General features: G+C 45.8%; 1 protein-coding gene across 1 annotated transcript in view; it reads left to right on the forward strand.

The window, feature by feature from the left end:
• The window catches only part of Galnt14 (polypeptide N-acetylgalactosaminyltransferase 14), a 181294-nt gene that overhangs the window by 47337 nt on the left and 110168 nt on the right, over positions 1-23789 (forward strand). The gene's annotated exons all lie outside the window — the stretch shown is intronic.

The following is a 23789-nucleotide window of genomic DNA, read 5'->3' on the forward strand; positions in this document are numbered from 1 at the left end:
GAACCTCTGATGATTGAGGCCAGTCTTGACCTCATGCCAAACTTCAAGAGCTTGGAGTGTTGTACTTGAGCTCCTAGAACAGGTAGTCCTTGAAAACACCTCTTTGAATCCCATGAGGCTTCAATGCCCCCCCCAACATGCTGCTTCCAGTTTCATGCCCCTTTGTGCTACATTCCCCATTGGACAGCAAGCATTTCTCTTCCCCACTGTTAGGACTATCTGCAATCTTCTGCTTGCACAGGACCTTGTCTAGGTCTAGGTCCTGGCATCCTTGAAACTGCTGGTTAATTATGGGCAATGCTTAGGTGGTTTTACCTGAATTGTCTGCCATTGGTCTAAGCTTATAGAAGTCTTTACTCCTTGTCCTACTAACATGACCCAGGGTTTATAAAACATTTTAATATCAGTTTGAGCATCCTATAGCTGGGAAGACAGATAGACCACTGAGAATAACATCTTGCACTCCAGAGGCATATATAAGTGACTTTTGGATAGGGTGGGCTCGATTAAAATCAAATTGATTCAAATCATGATGTGAATCACTAGTCAGGAAGAGTCGATTAAATCAATACTTTCCCTTCAAAAATGCATTCGTTTTTGATATAATTTTAATGCACAGGCTTCCCAGCTCTGACAGAGATAGATGTGGCTTTCATTTTTAGAAGTTACATAGCATGCATTTTTAAGCTGTGATTTATTTTGACATTTCCGTGAATCAATTTTGCAGCCACGTCTGAGTTTTGAGTGATGACTTGGTTATTTTATTTACCAAAGCTAATCAAACAAATGTGTATAATTTTCCCAACAAAATAAGCATGTGCACTTTTGAATGTTTAACTATTTTTTTTGCTGTAAATGTAAAAATGTGTTTTTGCTGAGATAAATTAGACTGTCTCAGACAGATTCAACCCTAAACACTTGTACCAGTATATTCTGGGAGTTAACCCATCCTACCACACTTATTTACAGTTAGGAATGAAAAGGAAGCTTTTCTACATGGATTCCCAAACTATTTTTAAGTGTAGACTGAATTACAGTCATTTCCTTTGGAAAACACGATGCTTCCAGCCAAGAAGTTGTAGCTGCAGTTACAGACTCTACATTTGTCTCGATCATTGTTGTGAGTCCCTGTGTTTGACTTCTGCCAACTACTGATATGACCTTCTTCATACCCCCAGTGATTAACCAAGTCTTGCCCTGTCTCAAGCAAAGTTTTCTTTGCTGGGCTCGGTTGGATTTTATTTTCAGAAAGTGTTTTTACATTAGCCCCAAACATCTAGAATCACTTAAGTCTTAATGCTGATAAAGGGCATCCATCTGTGTGTCAGGATGTTGGGAGGAACCTGTTGTATCCTAAGAGATGCAGCAAACATGTGTGAGTTTAGGGATGTGCTGGTATCTTTTCCTGAGCCCAATGTTGTATTTAACCCTGTAACTGCTCATTCAGGACATAGCTGCATCTATTCCCTGTCTACTTGGTTAGCAAGAGTCTGTATTTTATAAGCTGACAAAAGTGAACCTGCCTTTGATTCCACCTTTTCATATGCCTCTAACCCTTTGACTCTCAATTTGTGGGTTGCTACTGCTCAGGGGTCACATTTACATTACAATTCATAACAGTAGCAAAATTACAGTTACGAAGTAGCAACCAAACAATTTTATGGTTGGGGGGTCACCACAATATGAGGAACTCTATTAAAGGGTCACAGTATGAGGAAGGTTGAGAACCACTGCTCTAAGTGAATAGGACCCTAACCTGATTGGAGAGAATACAAGAATAGCTTAGTGTTGTCTTCAAATGAACTGTTTATTATTAAAACACTAAGTGACCTACATGAGTCTCGAAGCCAAGCAGGAGGACCATGTTCTCTGAGTCACCCAGAACCATTCCTGGGTTAGACCATTTCTTCCTTTTATCTTATTTTATGCCAAGTGATATTTTCCATTTCTTCAAAAAATAACAATAAAGCCCAATTTTTCAGCTGCAAATGGCTGCCTACTGGTTGTTCGCTTGCAGATGCCCTTTGCTGGGCTCTTTCAGAGGGGTGTTTCATGCTCTGTGGAGTGGATGCCACATGGTTCTCTAACTGTGATGCTGGAAGGTAGAGAATACACCAAGACTTCCAGTTAAGTTCGAATTAAAACAATGAACTAGTGTAAATATATCTCCTATGTGGCTTGGACTGCACTTATGCTATACTTTTATTAATTATGCATGTATCTGAAATTTTGGCAAGGTGTCCAGCATTCTATTCAACAATCCTGATTGCTCAAGCTAATGTGTTACATTTTGTGTTCCACGTGACCTTAAGGTGCTGAGCATCAAGCCACTTAACTTCCTTCAGTTAATTCTTCCACTGTACCATCAGCATTTCTGTATCAAATATCTTTTTTATCAGCTCCAACTTTGTGTCATGCACTGCTCTCTCTCTCAGCAAAATTTGTGCCTTTATGTCTCTTTGTGTGGTCATCCTGACACTTGCATGGCTCATGCCTGTCTAAGCCAGCTTGGCCAGGTCTCAGGAGCCTATAAAACCCAGGATCTCTGGAGGAAGGAACAGCACCCCACCTTCCTCTCCTTTGGGTATAGAAGAGATCTAGTACCTGGAGGTCTATCAGAGATGGTAACAGGGTTTGGAGTATTGGTAGCAACAAGAGCTGTGTGGCAGAGGAGCTTCTGTGTCTTAAGGACCCTGGGGGATGCACTTTGCTGGCTGTGGGAGTCTCACACAGAACTCATTTCCCCTTGACATGGGTTTCTAATAGAATGAAAATCTCACCCTGTCTGCTTGTCTCAGTGTCATGCAAGTGTCAGGGCATCCACACAATAGAGACATAAGGGCCCACATTAATGACACAACATCAGAGCTTATCAAATCCCTAGGCTCAAACAAGCTACTACCCCAAGAGAGTAGCTAGTTAAGCCAAATAAGATAGCATGCATTTCCATGTTTTTTTGTTTTCCCATAATTGAGAATAGCCTTAGGTTGGTGTCTGGATGTTCCTCTCACTCTGATCACAACCTTGAACCCCAGGCTTATCTACCTCTCTCTCTTGACCTTGGAGCAGCAGTACCCTGAGATGAAGCCCAAGCAGCAAGTTCAATGGTCCTGAGTTTGCAGTCCTGCCATCCGCTGCCTAGCTGCCCCTGGCCTGTATCCTGTCGCTTGCATCCATCACAGCAGTCTCTGCCATCTCTGGCATTGCTCTCCAACCTGGGCTCTCACCAGGCTGTCTGGCTGTCTGACCAGTTTTCTTTCTGTACCCTGAGTGAGCAGTTCAACCTTCAGAACCTGGGAGTTCCCTGTTGCAGTGCTCCCACAGGGCTGTACCCCTGGAAGTTCCTATAGGCTGTCTCAGTGCTCAGGGCCTGTGAGACTGATGGATCTGTTCTAGTGGATGTATAGAGAAATTTTTAGAGACTGTGTGCCAAGCACTGCTGTCATGAGAAGCTCAGATCCAACCCTTTATTCAAAGGCCACTGAGGTGGCTTTAACTCTGAGCACAGTTTCCTGGTAACCTTTAAAAACAATGGGATTTTCTTATCAATCTGTGTTCCTTTAATAAGGGGGAGGCTGATTAAGATGAGGCTGGGCATGACTAGGTGAGTTTAGGATGGTCTACCATTATCAAACATAATTACCATTTCCCAAACCCTTCTGGAACTCTGAGAGTCATTCACGAAGATCATTACCATTCACGGTTTGTTTTTTTCTTTCTTTCTAATGAGCCTGAACTTTCCCTGCCACAGCTTAAGCCTGATACTCTTCAACCGGTGCCCCTATTGACTAATGAACGTAATTGGTCCCGGACTTTTTGCCAGCCTCCTGCTTTTAGACCCAGCACTGTCTACTGAAGCCAGTCCTTTCTCAAGATCACCCTGCCCCTCACTCCCAGAGTTCACACCCCTACTCCTGCTTCCACCTGTTTTCTTCTGAGGCTCCACCTGCTTGTTGGCCCTCTCCCCTCACAGCTCCATTTGTGACTTGGGACCCAATCCGCTCCCCAGACACCCCTTCCCGCCCACACAGTATGTGATGAATCTTGATCAGGTGTCTCTGCAGTGCACAGTTGTCCATTAACCTTGCTTTTAACTGAGAAGCTACACATGTACAGTGGAGATTAGGAAAAGGCTGAAGGATGCAGCTATCCTGGTAATTATGGAGCAGAAACCCAAAGGTAATGCTATTGAGTGAGAAACGTGTGTATTGCTGGTACTCAGGGAAATGGCTGTTTAATTAGAGATGAATAAGGAGACAAATCAAGATTTCTGGAGATGCTGAAAAGGGACTTCTGGGCATTTTCAATGTCGTTATCAGATGATTTGACTGTTTATTATTTAAAATTTGAATCTCCAACTTGGGTTTTCACTTGATAAAGGAACACTTCCACTTTGGAGGTTAGTAACAGCCACAGAGATTGGGAAAGCAATGTCTTGAGAGAGGAGAAAATATTTTCTGTGATAATGGAAAGGCAAAGGAGGGCAGGGACTAGTGAGGGAGACTGATGATAAAACAGACACAAAGAAACTGCCCAGGATTGCAGGAACCAAGCTGGGGTTGGTCGAAATGGGAGAAGAGGGTTAAAAGAAGTGCATTGGAGAAGGATCTCTAGTAATTAAGAGAAGACCCTTTAAAAGGAGGTAACCTGAGCCGGGCGGTGGTGGCACACGCCTTTAATCCCAGCACTCGGGAGGCAGAGGCAGGTGGATCTCTGTGAGTTCGAGACCAGCCTGGTCTACAAGAGCTAGTTCCAGGACAGCCTCCAAAGCCACAGAGAAACCCTGTCTCGAAAAAACCAAAAAAAAAAAAAAAAAAAAGGAGGTAACCTGGGTTTCATGACCTTGATCATCCTACTGGGACAAACCTTTGTATCTGTTTTACTCATCTGTAAAATGGGTGAAATAATACTTACCACTTCTTACATGGTGAGAATCACATGAAATGATACTTGCAATGATAGCAAATTTCCTGCAATATCTACTGAACAGAAGCTGTGATTATTATGGGATTTTTTCCCAAGAAGGTGGAGATAGCAAGACTAATCATTAATCTTCCCTCAAGAGAACTTCAATTGCAGCTACCATCACAAGGGGATAGGGTAGCCTTCTATGAAATTGAGCATGCACCTAGAATACTTGAAAGTTTAGTGTGTTTAGTTTAATGCTGGTGTGTGTATGTGTGGGGGGGTGACCCACTAGCTGGTGAAATATCTCAGAGAGTATAGAGTAAAGGCAGTCGCTGCTAAGGTTGGCAACCTAGGTTGGATCTCTGGGGTCCACATGATGGAATGAAAGGACCAGCTGCCTCCCACAGGTTGTCCTCTGACTTCCACACATGCATTATTGTGAATATGTACAAAGAAGCACATGAATAAATGCAATTTTTAAAAGGAGACAAGTTAGATTACCTGATTCTAACTTCCCCTCTCCCCTGTGTTGAGAACACCTGGCCTTAGCTCTTCATCTTTTCCTTCTTATGCAAACTGTGCACAGGATGCTTTTGTATGCCTCTTCTGGGTGAGCCTGCCTTCTGTCAGCTTATTCCATATGCTTAGTTGTCAGGCCCTCTAAAGGTAGAGCAGTTGTGTTCCCACACTTTCAGGAGACACCTGACTATAATGGGTGGTCAATAAGAGGAGAATCACTGAGCAGGACAGATCTTTAAGGTGTGTGTAGTGTCACATGCCTGCCCCCTGCTACCAACTGTCTTCTTTGTACACAGTGAGTTTCAGGGCTGTGGGTGACCTGGATCTGCTATAGTTAAGACAACTCTGGACAGTCAGTGGATTGGTGGGGCCCCAGAGTTGAGAAGCATTTATCGAAATAAGTACCAGATATCAGGCTAGACTTGGGGAATGCTGTGTCATACAGCTTTAAGGTATATCCAATCTGCAGCCTGTGGGCTGCCTGCGGCCAAGGATAGCTGAATGTTGTCCAACACCAAAGCTTAAACCGTTCTTTAAACCATTCTGAGATATTTTGAGAGCTTCTCCTCCTCCTCCTCCTCCTCCTCCTCCTCCTCCTCCTCCTCCTCCTCCTCCTCTCCTCCTTTTTTCTTCTCCTTCCCCCTTCTCTCTTCTCCCCCTTCTCCTCATTCTTGAAATTCAGTAGTTCACTTCTCAATGCTGATGACCTGTGGAGCTGATGTCATCATGTTACGATGTCCAAAGTTTGAATATCAATTACAAGGTTCCATTGTGGAACCCAGAATGGAAAAAAGGCCCCCATCCACAACCTTCCAATGCTAGGGATGAAATGAACCCAGTACCTCATGCACTAGTGTTACATCCGAAGCCCTAAAGTGGGTCTTCTTGCTGTGAGCTCTGGAATCCTGCCAGCCTTGAAGTGAAGTCATGTTATTCAAATGGAATATTTGTGATTCAATAATCAATTCAATAGCAAAAGGAAAAGAAGCTCCCCGACAGTCCTGATGGAGTAAATCATCCTGAAAGCAGACTAGCAGCAACTCCTAATAGCTCTTGTAAACATGCTGTCACTCCTAGGGCTGGGCCCTGGCCAGCAGATGCTCTCCTGACTCCTCTCTGCTTCTGGGAAGTGCCTGCCACCATCCAGCTGTGACATACATTCTGCATCAGTCAAGAGATTATTCTCAGACCTCAAGTCTCCGGGACCCATTTTTGGTTGTTTCCAGTTCGCTCAACAAACCTTTTAGGAGGCTTCCAGATTGCTGGAGGCTTGAAGCTGTGTGAGGCACATTTGCATGTGGAAGGTGCCTAGGGGATAGTCTAAGGGGTTCCCTGATGTGTATGTAAGCTCTATTCAGAGGCACAGAAGCTAAGGTATAGAGAACAATGACTTTTCCAAGGTCACACAGCTGAGAGTTGGACCCAGGGTTGACCCTTCAGAGCAGTATCCCTCAAAAATCTTGTTCATGGTCTGGTGAAATGACTCTGAGGTGTGCAGATGTGAGAACCTGAGGTCAGCGATATGCAATACAGTAGCATTTCAATGACAAGATGGGAGGTGGAGACAGGAGAATTCCAGGAAGCCCACTGGCCTCAGTTGAACAGAGATCCACTTGCTTACGCCTCTCAAGTGCTGGGATTAAAGGCGCGTACAACCTTACTCAGTTCTCCTAGTCCTTTTATCTTGAGAAGTGTCTAATAAATTGCTGTGGCTGGCTAGCCTGGAGGTTGCAATCCTTTTGTCTCAGTCTTCCAAGTGAGAAGACTTGGCAGACCGGCACCCCCAAGCCCAGATGCCATCCTCTTTGCAGTAAGTTGAGGACCAACTGAGCCTGGTTATAGAAAGTGGGGACTAACAAGGAGACCTTGTCTCAAACATGGTGGAAAGCAAAGCCTGACACTCAAGGCTGCCCTCTGACCTCCACAGTGTGTCTTGGCACTTGATACCCCTTGTCCCCCAGCCACATATATCACATACCACCCCCCCCACACACACATATACAGACTTGACCAACAAAAACTTCCTTAGCACTCTACCTTCTCGTCCAGTGAACTCTCACACTCTCCCTGTTTCGCTTTCACACCAGGGTCATTCCTTATCCACCTTGACCTCATCCAGAACCCCAACTCAGGCAGCTGGTGCCAGTTAAAGCCCAACCATGTCCAGAGAACCTGCACCTAAATAGATTGCCAATGGAATAGAACCTTCCAGGAGTAAAACACAGGGCCTGTATGGCAACAGAGAGCCTTGTTGGAGCCACTCTGGTGTGTCTGATCGCTTTCTCCTTTTACTCATAGAGGCCCCTTAAAATTCAAATCAGATCAAACCCATCTGTCAACCCTACAGTGGCACAGTCCTGTCTAGGCCTCTAAGGCCAAGCATGGTCTGGCTCCTCCCTCCCTATCTAACACCATCTCATTCTGGTCTTTCTTTTAGTCCCCCTACTCCAACCCCAGGGGATTTGAGTTCATAACACGACCCTTCCCAGAGTCTTGTAGTTCCCTCTCCACAGACAATTGTAAATGTGGGTCTTAACTTCATTTTATTTATACATTTCCTTTCCTTGTGCTAACCCAAGTGTTGCTGTCCCCTGTTTTTCTAGGCCCTGGGCTGATCTCCCCATAGTAGAGGTAATTTATCCATCTCTATGCTAGAATGCAAGCTCCATGAAGGTAGAGTCATTGCTGAGAGTCATTGCTGATTTTATATACTGTAATATATGACCCCCACCAAGAACACTTTCTGGATGTAGTTGGCACACAGCAACTATGTATCTTTCTTTATTTAAGGAGCATTCTTACAAAGAACACTGTAGGAGTATATCGCCTTGCCGGTAAAGTTGTATTAGTGGCCACACCCCCTTTGGGTGTGACTTCCGATGATCAGAAGATGGGGAAGCAGGTGGGGGGGTAGGCTCTCCATTGCATGCTCTCTCTCTCTCTCTCTCTCTCTCTCTCTTTCTCTCTCTCTCTCCCTCTCTCCCTCTCTCTCTCCCTCTCTCTCTCTCCCTCTTTCTCTCCCTATCTCAGGATCTAGTCAGAAGGGCAGAGACTGCATCTTCTGGAGCAGGAATGCTGCTTCAGTTTTTTACTCTTATCTGTGTAAGTTGTTCCCCAATAAAACACCCATTTATCATTTATCTTGGGTCTAGTGAACTCATTACTACCCTGCCTTCAGAACACATTTCCAGCCCATGAAATTTTCCATTAACGATGTGAAGTTCCTCATGTCATCTGGGACTCATGAAAACCCCGTGGGGGGAGCCCTATTGGTATTTGTATTTTGCATAGAGTGGGTGCATCTCTTATCTACGGTCACATGGCTGGTTAGCATCAGAGTTGTTTCACTCCAGCTCAGAAGTCCTCAAGCCCTCCTCCTGGATGACCATTCACTACCATCACTCCAGCAAATGGCAGCTGGGTTTTCTTTGCTTGTCCCCTTCTGGCTCCTGGTATTTTGCAGAACTTTGATGTTTTCCTTGCCTGTGTCATCTTCTGTGTTCAGGGCTCAGCTGTTTAAGAGCAAAAGCCAATGTATTATGTATGGAGCACAGAGCGTAGGAATGAAGCACAGACAGGCAATTAACGAGCCCAAAACAGAACAGAGAGGCCCCGGCATGGTCACACCAGCAGGAACACTAGGCTGGAGTCTGCTGGCTGTGACATTGGTTAGGCATGGTGTCCTTCTCCACTGCTTCCCTCATGTTCCCCCACCCCTTTCAAGGAGATATTTACCTTGTTCAGGGATCTTGCTGAAGATCTGTGTCATTGTCTTGAGACCAAATGTTTTCTGAGCCTCCTCCTCCCAAGGGTCTCAGTCTGTAAGTCTATGAGACTAGTGGGGCAGGGTCCAAGGAAGGCTAACATTCTCACGTAGATGAGAGTAAGGTTTGTGAATGAAGAAGGGCAGGAGGTGAATGAAGAGGAGTGGCCAGGACCAGGGGAAGGTGAGAACAGAGGGAAATGCAAGCAACCACGAGAGTAAAAGCAAAGGGAAAGGGGAGAAAATACATTTGTCATACATGTGTGTGTATGTATGATGTGTGTATATGTGTAATGTATGTGTGTACATGTTAATAGTGGGTGTTAGGGCTATACAAACAACCATGGTAGAGTAAAATGTACAGGAGGGAGGGAGAGGAAGGACCCACTATGGCTCCACTACAGGGATCACAATTGCCCCTTCCCTTCCCACCCTGACATGCTCCTCTTTGCCCTGGATCTCTGTTTTTCTGTGTTCATCCTCACATCTTTATCTCATCTTTCTCCCCCATCCCCCACCTTCTTTCTCCCATTGCACCCTTGATGTCACCTGCCAACATGCCCACCTGTGGTGTCTAAATGAGTATCTCTGATCCTAGGCAGGGCTGGGACACACCGGACTCTGCTCTTGGGTTCACACTCTGCTATCCCATTTGAAGTGCGCAGCAATTTTTGAGACAGCCTGCATTTTCATTTTGCGTTTTACCCTGTAAATTCTGTCATCAATCTTGCCCTACAGCCCAGAAACTCACTATAGGATCTGAGGCAATGGAAAGCTGTCAGGATTTAGAGGAGGGTGGGGGGGAGGGAGGTTCTGGCAAGAAGGACCTAATAGGGAGCCACTAAGAAACTTTTGAGGCTGGATTCATGAGAGCAGTTGAGCAAGAGGTCAGTTAGGGCTACAAAGCACATAGGGTCTGCTGTGTGCGCACCCTGCTCCCCACCCCCCCCACAGTGTCTGTGAAGGAGGAACCAGCTTATGTTACTGTACACTGGGTTCTGATGGAAACTTCTGTACCCACCCTTGAGTTCTGATCCCAATGCCTCCCCTCCAAGCCACCATCCTCCATTATCCTCTGCATATTCCTATGTCCTCTGTATTTCGTTCAAGAACTAGGTGGAAAAGGCCATGTCCAGCAAGAACTCAGACTGATGGTGGGTACATCCCTGGATGACCCTGCTTCTACTTTCATTTTTCCAAGGTCAAGGAGGCCGTGCTAGTACTGTGCTAATAAAGATGCATGGCCCCAGCTGTTCGCACAGGCACAGTATTCCTGCTTGAACGGGGCCAGCCCTCTGCCTCCCTCCAATACCCAACTTCTCAAACTTCTGAATTTGCATTTTTGCAATTAGGCAAAGGCTCTTGGATCATCCGCTGACTGAATGATTTGGGCAGTGCTTACATACCAATATTTGCATGACCCTGGTGGTAGTGGTGGTGGTGGGGGTGGTGGAGGTAAAACCTCAGAGCTCAGGATGTAGGATTTCAAATTAAAATTGGGAGTATGGCTCGCAGCACTGCCCTTGTTTGTGTCAGCTGCACTGGCTCGTGGCTGTCAGCTGCCTCTTCTCCTGCACACTGATAAATTGCTGCGGAGTGCTTCTCAGGCTAGTAGAAAATGGATGAGTCACAGGGCTTGTGGAGCCTAACTGCCAGCTTGCTAGAGTTTGAGATGAATTGGGGCAGGTGGAGGAAGATAGTCTTCCAGGCTTGGGGGGGAGTCTCCCAGAGTCATGAGCATCTCATTGTTGTCTGAAGACAGCTCAGTCTGAGAAGGACCTAGAAGGTGCTGCATTTCTAAGTTGTTCATAGAGGAAGGCTAGAACCTAAGTGATCCCTTTTATAACATCCAAACCAACCCCATGAGTTGGTGGATGGGCTGGATCTTTTCAGAGAGCCTAATGGGTCCTCGGCTCTCACGGACTTTATGATAGGCCCTGGGGACTGAGTAATGGTGGCACATTCCCCGTGAAGACAGGAAGAGGGTCCTGACCATAGGATTCAAGTGTATACCCTGCCATGGCATATTGTAGTTCTTTGGGACTTCACTCAGGTAGTGGCTTCCAGCTCATCTCTCCCTTCACAGAGATAATGGGAGGAAGCCTGGCAGGACTCAGAGGGGAGTGGAAGGACCAGGGCATTGAGGCAGGTGGATTAAACTGTTCTCTTAACCTGGGTTTGGGCCAGCCTGGTGCATTTCTTTCCTCCCTGTCACCGAGCCAGTTTCTTACAGATCCAGAGAGTCTATCACCCCATAGGGATAGGGGAGACAAATGACAGCAGTAACATGGACTGAGCAGGATTAGATAAAACTAAAGAGTGATCACACACAGCAGTGGACAGTCATTTAAAAGGAAATCCATCTCATCGCTGGCCAAGACCTCTCAAGAAGAGAAAGACATCTTCCAGTTGCAGGTTAGTTTTTCTTTTTGGGTTTCAAGCTGGGGCTCTGATGTGCTGGGGGGCTCATGGCCTTAGATAGCCTCAGATGAGTTTTTCCAGAGTCAGGGGTTAAAGGAAGGCTGTGTGTATCCAGACGGTGCCCATCATCTGCCTGTACACTGGCCAGGTGCACTGAGTAGCTATATTTTCTCATTTGTGAAAGGGGTATTATAAAGGCATTTACTTCAGAAGGCTGTTGTGAAGAATAAATGAGGAAATTCAAGCGAAGCATTTGGCCCATAAGCAGGATGCGATAAATGACAAATATGAAAATTAGAGGGCAGATTTGGGTTATCTAACATGGCTGAAGACAGATACACTCTGATAAACACAGCCCCTGTCACCTTCCTCATGCACAGCCGTGTAAAGAGCAATGAGAGATTTTAAAGTTATTTCTGAGATATTGACCTTCTCCTGTCACTCACTCTCCAGGAAGGAAGATAAGGAAAATAATTACTGCCTTGTCTTTGTTTTTCCTAAGTGACTTTATTGAGGTATCCACCTAGACCTGGATAAAATGTCTAAGTCAGTGAAATAGTATCTTCACGGGGTCATGCAACCAACCATCACCATAATGTAATCATAGGCCATCTTTATCCTTTCAGAAGAAAGAAATTCTACTTTTATTAGAACTCACTCCCCGAACCCCTACCAGATCTGCCAACTACCAACTTACTTCTGTTCCCACAAATTTACCTCTTCTGGACTTTTATCCTAAGTAAAATTCTCTCTTATGTGGCCTTTTGATTGGCTTCTTCCATTGGGCATATTATTTTTCTGGCTCACCTATTTTATCAGCCCTTCACCCATTTTCTCTGGCAACTAATATTCCATTGTATGAATTTCTACTTTGACTCATCACTTGGTGAGGTGATGGGCATTTCTTTGGGCCATTTCTACTTTATTATGATTAACCCAGCATTCTTTGAAACACTCATGGCCTTGTTATTGCACTCTGTTGCTGTGTTCAGGAATGCTACCTTGGGGCACTTTGACGGCTGGGTCTGAGGAGGTGGAATGACATTGCCATGTTCCTTTGGTTACTCATTAATCAGAATGAGTTGACCATTAGGGATGGACTCTTTTGCCATGTCATCATTGTCTTCTCTCGGAAGAATCCAGAATATGGCACCTGCTAAAATGGCACCGGAGTCCTTTCCATTGCTTCTAGTTTTAGGGGTGGACTTGTATCCCTTTCTGGAAATGATTTGAAGGCAAGATGTAGATCTGTCTGGTAGCAGCAGTGAGAAAGGGAGAATGGACAGAAGATTCCAGAATTGTGGGGCGATGTCCAAGCTTTCTGCCTGATCCCCCCAGCCTCTGACTGCAGACACTAACACTGCATTGCCAGGCTTTCTGCGTTGCCTCAGCTGCGGGGTCACACTGGGCAAGGACCTTGGCCCTTATTTGAAACATGGGGTGGGGAGAGTCTACCTCCTGGAATGCCATAGAGTAAAGAGTGAGTGGAGGGTTAGGAAGACAGAGTACTGAGTCTACACAAAAGGTCTTGTCGTTAAATGAGTAGGTTCAGATACCTACATCATTCCTTGTCATAGAAACAGGCACCCCTGTCTTTGAAGCTGGGTAAACTGAGGCATGGAAAGCCATCTTGGTGACAGAGACAGCAGGAGCAGAACTAGGGATCCCGTTCAGTTTCTCAGCAGACACAATTGCCTGCATGTGGCCTCCTTTCCTGGGGGTGGGGCCTATCTATACTAAACTTGCTCCAAGGAAGAAATGCCTAGACTTTAGCGACTGTCTGTAAAAACGTGGGTGCTGTGCTGCAAGCCTGTCTTTGTAACTTTACACTTTCATTATACCTTCATAGTTAACATGGTATCTGGGGTTTCAGGGCCCATCCAGGGTATCAGAGGCCCCTCACCACTTCCTTGACGCCAGGGCACATGACTCACACCTTGACCCACTGTGAGGTGTGAAGATAGGAATACCCCACCTTTCTCCTCTTCCTTGGTGCAGAACCATGAGTCCAAAGGACTCATAAAGGCATCTAGGCCAGAGGGACCTGGTGAGAGGGCTGAACAGAGAGGAGGTAATAGCAGATAATAGTCACTGAAGGGCCACAAGGCTACTAGTATCAGGCCCAAGAGAGAGCTTTTGGGCTGAGTAGGAGGTTGTTGCCAGTCCCTGTCACCAAGTTTGCCAAGAGGATGGAGAGGATAGTGCTGGTGTCCATACCTCTGGACAGTACTGTGAGTGAGTAGGTGTCACCATCTGGGAAGATGATGTCCATAGGCAGGGTTGCTTTTCATTCTGATGAGATCTTCCCTATGTTCCTGGAGGGTGGTGTTTCATGGCACTGAGTGGGCAACTAGACTCTGAAGGGTCCATCCCGGCCATCACAGCCCTGCATCTCTGCAGCTGAGCCCTCTGGCTGCCCTGCCCCCCTGCTCTTCACAGAAACCAATATTTGCAGTCGGTTTTATGTTTCCACTGGGGTCCTGGGGATGATGATGTTTCAGTTGAGGCACACTTCATGTCTGACTCTTGTCAGCATTTCTGACAGGAAGAGCCCTCATTAAAGGCTTCCCTGGTTGGCCCTCTCCCTGCTTGCTCAGCCCGAGTGACATAAATAAGCCCCTGGTTTCTCTTTCACAAGCAATCTGAGACCCTTAAAGGTGCCTGAATGCTATCTCTGTACCCCCCTTCCAGCCACAGCAGCTTCCCAGGTGGTGCTGGTGAGGAATGGATGCTGTCAGAGCCCAGGCTGGTGCCCCTGGCTCCTGTCAGGATCCTGGGCTCTTTATAGCTGGGGAGGTGCTGTGATTGCCTCCTCCATCTCTCTCCACGGTGCTTTGGGTCCTGTGGGCCCTCAAACCAGCTCAGCCGAAGAGCTGACAGGAAGCACTGGCCAGTGGACCTGTTCAGACTGCAAACTTCACATAATAAAAAAGCTGGGTCATGGGGAAGGGCCCTGCTGTGGGTGCATTTGCTCTGGGCTGAGTGTCCATCTTTCCTACATATCATCATTGTGAGGAGGATAAGGCAAGTTTGAATCTAGGCAGTTGAGCTTCTTGCCCTAGGTTACACAGGCAAAGAAAGGATGAGACAGGGATTTGAGGCCTGATTTGACAGCCAAGGTTTGTACTCATTGCTTGATTGGCTCCTCACAGGTTGAGGGCCTGAAGGTCTGTGACAAGGCTCAGAACATAAACTCAAGGCTGCTCCCTGCCTTCTGTCCGGCTTTTCATTTTCCTTTGGCCCCTGTGGAGGCTGAGGTTACACACCCAGGATTTACTGGGCACCCAGGGGAAATCTGTGGAAGGATTTGTCATAGTCTTCTTAAAGGCATGAAGCTCCCTACAACAGTTTGAATGTGATTCCTACCATGCACTGCAGTTCATACATATTTTTTTCCAGCATGACAAGGTGAATGGGGCCCATAAATCTGGGGACCCAAGGGACTGTCATCAAGTCAGCTGAGTTGGCAGGTATACAATGCTTTCTGCTCACCCCAGTTGCCCTTCTGGCTTCTTCCTGGTCTTCACCCATGGAACTCTCTCTCTCTCTCTCTCTCTCTCTCTCTCTCTCTCTCTTCTCTCTGTGTGTGTGTGTGTGTGTGTGTGTGTGTGTGTGTGTGTGTGTGTGTGTGTGTGTGTGTGTTTGCTGAGACAGTCTCTCTAGGTAGCCTTGGCTGGTCTTGAACTCATAGAGCTCAGCTTGCCCCTGCCTGCCTCTGCCTGCCTCTGGCCCAAGCACTGGGATTAAAGGCTTGTACCTCCTTGACCAGTGGTACTGTATGTTTACCTATTGCATTGAGCTTGCCTTAGTACTTAACAGCTCCTCTGGAAAACATTCTTAGCACTTTCTTGATACAGAAAATGGAGCCCACTCACTCAGCTGCTTTCCCATAGCTGCGATACTGGGGAAACAAGTGTATATTGGCTAACAATGGTATTTTATCCCACTGTCATCTTAGCTCACTGGAAGGAGGAGAGAGGAAGAGGAAGCTGAGAGCCTATAAAAATCAGGCACTTCTGCTTTCAAGGTTCTGGAGACATATGGCATTCTATGTCGTTAGAATGCTATTTCTTTGCTATCTTTGTGTGTGGTGTGTGCGCATGTATGTATGGGTATGTGTGCTACCCAGAGGCTAGAGAAAAATATCAGGTGTCTTCCTCATTGATCATCACCTTATTCTCTTAATATGAGGTTTCTTGATAAACATGAAACTGGCTTTTAAAGTTTTTTTTATCTTTTGACAAGTTTGGCTGTCCATCTCCCTGCTGCCCCCACCCGCACCCCCTCTAGTGCTAGAGGTACAGGTGTGCATGGCAATGCCTGGATTTTTACATGGGTTCTGGGAATCTGAACTTAGATTCTCATGCTTGTGTGGCAAGTACTGATACCCACCAATTCATCACCCTAGGCTTGGTTAGAATACTAAGTGGGTAGATGACAATGGGCAGGAATGACACACAGATGGTCTGAAACTGAGGCGGGGGCAACTCTAGGCTCATCTGGAAAGAATGGTCCAGGAGGCTTTGCTTTTGGCCTTTCCTCGCCTACCTCAGGAGAGGCTCAGCCAGCCCGAAAAGTGTGAGTGCTACTTTTGCTGGCAATGGAGGAGACAAATCACCCTGAGCACACTGATGCTTTTCTCTGCTCTCTCCCTTCTCACCCTGTTTATTCTGGAGATCGATAAAGATGAAGGGAAAGTCTTTCCCAGGAGAGGACTTAACCATGCACTTTTGAAAAATACACTTATCCCTCCTCCTTTCTCAAGGCCGCTGACCTTCTCCTGTTGCATTTATTTAAGTCAGAGCAGTTTCCTAGAAGTATGGTGGACTGTGGTGCTGAGTTAGAGAACTCTGGTTGCTATGGTTGGCTGGCCTTCCTGGCTAATGACCATTAAGTGTGGTCATACCTAGCCAGACCAACAGAAACCTAGACCCTTCGTGCATAGACTTTTACATGTACACATGCCTCCATGGCTTTTTCTGAAAGTCAGACGCATAAGTGAAGGAATTAAAATAGCTGGCGATTTTCTCATGACTCTCCCAGTAGAATCCCTTAAGCTCAATTCTATTTCTAGTAATATATCAGAATGAAGTGAGGGTACTACTGGTTTAGGGGAACAAGAGTTTGGGATAGGGCTGCTGATAAGGAGTACTCTCCATTTCCCTCCCTGCACCCTATAGAATAATCTCTGAAGAAGTTCTAGAACAGTTGACCCTGAAGTTGCTTCTAGATCCAATATTCTAGAAATAGATTATCTTATCTCACGGCCTTCATTGTTTGTGTGCCTGTGACTGGATTCCCCAGGGAACCAGCAAAGGCTGCGTGGGCAGAGATATTCTTTCTGCTTGATGTTTTCCCTCAGACACAGTAGGAACCTAAAACAGATTTATACCCAGTTGATTTCAGTGGCCATTCCCACCAACACCAAGTGTTTGCATCTGTTGGTCTGGAAGCAGGGCTGCTATCCACCAGTCTAGATTCCTGAGTGCTCCCTAGGGGTGAGGCTTGCCATTTTTCCTCTCTTACACTTCATCAAAGGGAGGACCGTTGGCCCACCAGGGAGAAGAAAAGAGTGAAATTCTCATCTTAAATGTAGTAGCCTCCTACAGAATTGTCTTCTGCAATCTTTTTATATCTAGGCAAAATAATCTCCTAGGACCACCAAGAAAAATTCAAATCATTTTTCAAGAAATCATTGAGAACCAGTTTGTTTTAGGGATTGTAATAAATGTTGGTATGTGAATAAATGAAAGCCTTGCATCTTTGGGGACTGTGTAGTGTGGGTAGTGACAGTAGGTCCCTAGGCACAGATGACAAGGCTATAAGGTATAGGGATGATTCCCAGAAAGGAGGCAAACACATTGTACAGTGGGTCACAATGACTTAATTCTTAAAGGGGCAGAAAATTGGGCTTCAAGAGTAAAGACTGAATGAAAGAGTATTCTGGGCAGGGTGACTACCTGCAGAGTCAACACTGGCACACCTGCTTATTTTTCTTCTTTTGTTTTTTCAAGACAGGGTTTCTCTGTGTAGCTCTGGCTATCCTGGAACTCGCTCTGTAGACCAGGCTTGCCTCAAACTCAGAGAGATCCGCCTGCCTCTGCATCCTGAATGCTGGGATTAAAGGCGTGTGTCACCACCGCCCTGCCTGCTTATTTTCTTAATGAAGCTTGCACAGCAATGTGGAACACAGCATTCTGATCTTATGGGGTGAAGTTGCTAGAGATGAACATGGGCAGAGTCTGAGTCCCAAGTGAGAAAGGCCCATGGACAGAGTGAAGAGCTTTTCCAAAAGGGGAAAGTGATAGTCATTGTCCAGTATTAAGAAAACCATCACAATGACATTTTAGAGCAGCCATATAGGAGGGAGGAATTCATCTAACCCAAGAGAGAGAGAGAGAGAGAGAGAGAGAGAGAGAGAGAGAGAGAGAGAGAGTGGGTGCCAGAGGTATGCATAAGGAGGGTTAGTAGGTCCATCAATGGATGTGATAGTTGATAAATAGATATCCAGGGAGAGTCTGCATTCCAGGCTTGAAATTACATTTGGGTGAGACAGGGCATCTGTGGCATGAGATGTGGCACTAAGGTTGCAGTAGGGAGAGCTTAAGTGGTCTGTGGACCATCCTGATGGGGCATTTGGTCATGAGTTGAGCTCAGGATAAAGGTCTGGCTCAGAGTGAACACTGACTGCTTGAGTGCGGATGAGCAATCAGGACTGGCTTAGACGGTGGCAGGGGCTCGGAGTGGGAATCACAAACCAAAAAAGAAAAAAAAAGAAAAAGAAAAAAAGAAAAGAAAAGAAAAGAAAGGCATAGAATGCCCAGGAGGAATACAGAAGGTAAAGCCTCCTGGAAGAAAGTCTGGCATTCTCCAAGCAGACCCCAGCAGTCCCGTGGCAAAAAGATGGATCACCCTGCCACAACCCAGGCCAAGAAATGTAGGGGTTGGGTGAAGGGATAGAAAGATGCAGGACCCAGTACAGAGACAGGTGGTTCTGCAGAATTGGCTGTCTCCAGGGCTGGCACAGGCTTCCCTTGGAGAGAGGTGACCTGCTGGGCCCCAAGCACTGGAACTAATCAGGAGGGCTGTTTAGCTTAAACACATCACCCCAGCTGTGCTGAGGCTGGGCCCCGGTGTCATGTTGACAGCAGCCAGCCCATTAAAGGTGCAGCTAGACCAGTGAAGCACACAGTTCCAGGAAGCTGCCATTAGCAGTCTTTAATAGCAGGACTGTAGTTAATGGTTAGCAAATGTTTTATGAACAGGCTCCCTGTACTCCGTGAAGGCTGATTCAATTTAATCAGGATGGATTTGCTTCTCTCTATCAGCTCAAGAGTGTCTGTCAGTCCTTCTCTTGATGAAAGGGCTTCCTCTCTGATATTAGTGAGACCTGTGTCATCTCTGATGGGGGTGGGGCCTGTGCCACGCTGGCCCTCTTTAAGTTAACTGTTGGTGGTAGGCCTCTGTGCATGGCTGTGGACTAAATGGATTGTTGGCAAAGCAAACACTGGTCTGACTTGGTTCTTGTGGGCAGAGAAAAATCTAGAAAAGCCAAGTAGTCTGAAAGAGTCTATACAGTAAATTAGAGAAAAATCCCCTGGGCTAGGACAGCCCTGGTGCCAGGCCTGGTCACAACTCTGGTCTTCTCTTTACCCTTCGACAAACAGTTTAACCTTTCTGCCTCTGGTCTCCTCACCTGTGAAGTGCAGCTAATGACATCTGTCTTTGTCTGGGGGCACAGTAGGAATTAATGACCATGAAGCAGTTAAAGGACTGGGAAGGAGGGGCTTGAGATGATGTCAGTATTAAGCATTTCAAATGATCCAGAAACTCCTATTACAAGGGTAGGGGAAATAAAACCTGGCATTGCCTTGGTAGTATTAGGGCTGACATAATACTGTATCATAAACCATATGGCTTATAAACAGCAGGGATATGCCTCACAGTTGTAAAGGCTGGGAAATCCAGGATCAAGGCCACTGGTATCTAGAAAGAGCTCTCTTCTATATCATACACAGCGTCTTCTTGCCATGGAAGGGGCAAGGTCTTTAATACAGGGCATCTATTATAAGGGCACTAATTCACCTATGAGGGTTCCATCCCTGTGACCTAATATCACCATGGGGGTTAGGATTTCTACATATTAATTTAGAAGGGATACAAACATTTAGATCATAGTAGGCATTATCAGTTAATCATATTAAACAGCATTTCAGATAACATTTATTTAGGGCAATTAACATTTGAAGATTGGTGCATAAAACGTTGGACTTTCTGTTGAAAGTAGAAACATGCTGTGTTTTCTATTTCTTTCTTTTGTTTCTTTGGTTGGTTCTTTGAGACAAGGTTTCTCTGTGTAGCCCTGGCTGTCTTCAAACTGGCTTTGTAGACCAGGCTGGCCTTGAACTCACAGAGATTGCCTGACTCTGCTTCTCAAGTGTTGGCACTAAAGACATGCACCACCACCACCCAGTGTGTTTTCTATTTTTAATCCAAGGAAGTTGGGTTGTGTTTTGTTGTTGTTGTTGTTGTGTGTGTACATGTATACATGTTTGTATAAGTACACACAGTAGGAAGTGTGTATGGACATGTGTATGTACGTGGGTTTGAAGACCAGTGATCAATGTCAGGTGTCTGTCATAGTTGTTCCCCACCCTGCTCTTTAAGACAGTCTTTCACTGAACCTGGAGTTCACTGATTGGTACAACGGGCTGGCCAGCAAGCCAGAGGATCCACCTCCTATGCATCCCCAATGCTGAGGTTACAGGCTCATGCTTCCGTGCCCAGCTTTTAAGTGGGTGTTGGGGACCCTGAATTCAGGTCCTCATGTTTGCTGGGCTGGCACTTTACTCAGGAACCCATCTCTTCAGTCCCTTATCTCTGCATTTTAAACTGAAATTATTTTCATTAAATGACACAATGAAGCTGCATATACCTGGTAACTAGGAGACTTGTGACTATCTTTTCAATGTCATTTCTAGTTCTCCGTGGAAGGACTCATTTTTCTAGTCTCCAGACATGGGCTTTTTGTTAGATCATTTATATCTTTCATCTCAGGTCTTTTGTTGGGAAATAATTTGAGTCATTGCATAGAGAACTTGAGAAGGGCATCTCGTTATGGTACTTAGCAGTGTATGACTTTGGGAAAATCTTTTAATATCTCAGAAATATCTCCTCTCCAGAAAAAATTAATCTATGTAATAAGGCCTTCTTCACAATGCTATGCAGAGCCAATGTGAAATTGGCTAAAAAAACTGGGCACGTGTCAGATATGGAGGTCTATTGCCAAGATGGGGAAGGAGGTGGATGCAGAGGGAACCCACAAACCACCCTCCTTCCTCTAGTTCAGCTCTCCTGCCTTTCTTTTGTGGAGAATGGCTTGCTGCCTACTGAACACACTAAGGGTCAGAGACCTCTGAATCTTTTATGTCACTGGAAGATCTCTTGATTCTGGTTAAGAACAAGCTACAGAGTTACCTGTCTTCAATATCCATAGCCAATCTCACAGAAGACTCACCAAGGGCTCATCTCTGGCCCAGGCACCCTGCTCAACCCTTCCTGATTAATGGCCAATGTTCACACACCCTGGACCTGAGCCTCTTCTGTGGATGAGGAGCCTAGATAACTTGCCGATGATCATACGGTTAGTGATTGGTCAGCGATCATGTCAGCAGGGGCCTGGCAAGAATTGCACATGTAGAATGTATGACTGAAAGAGATGTGACAAAGGGGCTTTTAAAGGACTATGGGTGGAGACGGGAACCCCTTAGAGCCCAGCCAGAGCAGGAAGCAGATAGTAGACAGGGCAAGGAATGGAGCTTGGAGCCTAGTAGGAGCCAGAACTGTCAGGAAGAGTCACGGACTAAATAATCCCAACTTTTCTCTGTACATTGCTCAGGTCTCCTGTCACTGTCGCCTATTGACTAAGCCTCATTCTAAACTAAAAGGCAGACTCCCAGGGGCATGGGTTTGTAGTGGTCAGCCTGGGAGAGGTGAACATGGAGTATGAAGACAGATCTATGTCCCTAAGGTAGGGGAGGGGCAAACAGAACCCAACCAGTCTACAAATTAGTTAGGATCCAGGTGTGAGAAGCATCAGAGTAGAGCCCCACGCATCTCTCCAAGCAGGCTTGTGCCCCACGCTCTCAGGTCGAGTGCAGATGTCATGTGAAGATAAGGCCTAGGAAGCACACAGTGAAGCACCCAGGGATTGTGGAAAGGGCCATTGCTTGTTCCCATTGCCAGACCCAGGACGTCAGTAGCCATGCTGCAGCAGCAAAGGCCCTGGCCTTACCCTCAAAGCCACACTGCAACTGTCACAGGTTGTTTATTTTTACCTGTAGAGCAGAGTCAGGCCTCACTAGACACAATGAAATCCTATGCAACTTTATTTCATTTTCTCTGTAGTGCTGGGCATGGAACCCAGGTCCTTGCTAGGCAGGTTCTCTACCAGTGAGCCACACCCTCAGCCCATTGTGGATATTTTGAAAAGGTTTTTGTTCACCTTGTGGCTACCTTGAAATTCCAGCAGTTATTAGAACCACTGCCAGCTCTTGTTTACTAATTAACACTAAGGATGGGTATCATCACATGTTGTTTCAAGTTCTTTGGTATTTTATATGATGTGTACAATGTATTTAGATCATATTCACTATTCACCCCCTCTAGCTTCTTCTGGAACCCTCCCCCTCAAATTTCCCCTCCCAATTTCATGTTCTCCTCTTCGTTTTTATTTCTTCAAATAACGTGTGCTATCTAGTTTCATGCCAACTTGAGCCAAGCTAGGCCCATCTGAGAAGAAATAACCTCAATTGAGAAAATGGCTCCACTAAACAGGCCCAAGGGCTAGCCTGTGGTGCATTTCCTTAATTGATGATTGATAATTGACGTAGGAGGGTTTGGTTCACTGTGTGCAGTGCCATCCCTAGGCTGGTGGTCCTGGGTGCTGTAAGAAAGCTGACTAAGAAAGCCAGTAAGTTCCTCCATGGATTCTCCATCAGCTCCTGCCTCCACGTTCCTGCACTGAGTTTCTGCCATGACTTCTCTAAGTGATGGAATATGACCTGAGAATTGTAAGATGAAATAAATCCTTTCCTCTCCAAGTTGCTTTTGACCATGATGTTTTATTACAATGGCAGAAACCCTAACTAAGACATAATCCATTAAGTTCAATTAGTGCTGCCTCTATGCACATGGATATAGGACCATCCAGTGGAGCTTGGGCAACCTGCCATGGATCACATCCCTGAAGAAAATTGATTCTCCCTATCTCAAAATTCATCAACTGCCAGTAGGCTCCGTAGCTAGGTTTAGAACCTCATGAATTGGCTGGTTTGATCTTGTGCAGACAGTGATAGCTGTTGTGAGTTCATAAGTACCACAGCCCTGGCATGGCCAGAAGACATTTTGTAGCGGCTCCCTCCAACCTCCAGCTCTTAGTCTTTCTTTACCTTCTTCCATGATGTTCCCTAAGCCTTGAAGGGTGTGTGTGTGTGTGTGTGTGTGTGTGTGTGTGTGTATGAGAGAGAGAGAGAGAGAGAGAGAGAGAGAGACAGACAGACAGACAGACAGACAGACAGACAGATGGAGGTCCTATTTAGAACTGTGCACTCCATGGTCATTTATTTTCTGCACTTTGAGTAGCTAGGAATCTGCCAAGACAAGAACTATGATAAAGGGCAAGAGCTGCACTAATCTGTGCGTATAAAATTCGACACTTAGCAGTTTGTGTTACCACGTGGTTTTAAATAGATTTTGAAAAATTTTATTTATGTATTCTAGGCTTACTGAACCATAGTTCTACCACCCCACTCTCAGATCTGTGGAACCAGAATTTTAGTATGGGGACCTGGGATCTGAATGTGATCCCAACCTTTGGATGATCTGTAAGCAGACTAAATCTCTGCTATAGAATGTCCACTTCTCCATGGCTTTTAATTTGACCCCTAAGTTCAACACTTTAATTGAATTTTCAACAGCTCATCTAATTTCTAAACCAAGCCACATGCTGGTTAGATTGAAAGTATACAAGCAAGGAGAGCCATGGCACACAGCACCATCCAGGTCTCTTCTCACTCTTGGCCAACAGAAATAGAGGTCATCGTGTCAGGCTGGGTAGCAGCTATTGCTTCTCACTGAACCACTTCCTGTCAAAACAAACAATTGCATGGCTAGGGGT

Source organism: Cricetulus griseus, chromosome 7, assembly GCF_003668045.3.
Source record: "Cricetulus griseus strain 17A/GY chromosome 7, alternate assembly CriGri-PICRH-1.0, whole genome shotgun sequence".
In the NCBI taxonomy this organism is placed as follows: Eukaryota; Metazoa; Chordata; class Mammalia; order Rodentia; family Cricetidae; genus Cricetulus; species Cricetulus griseus.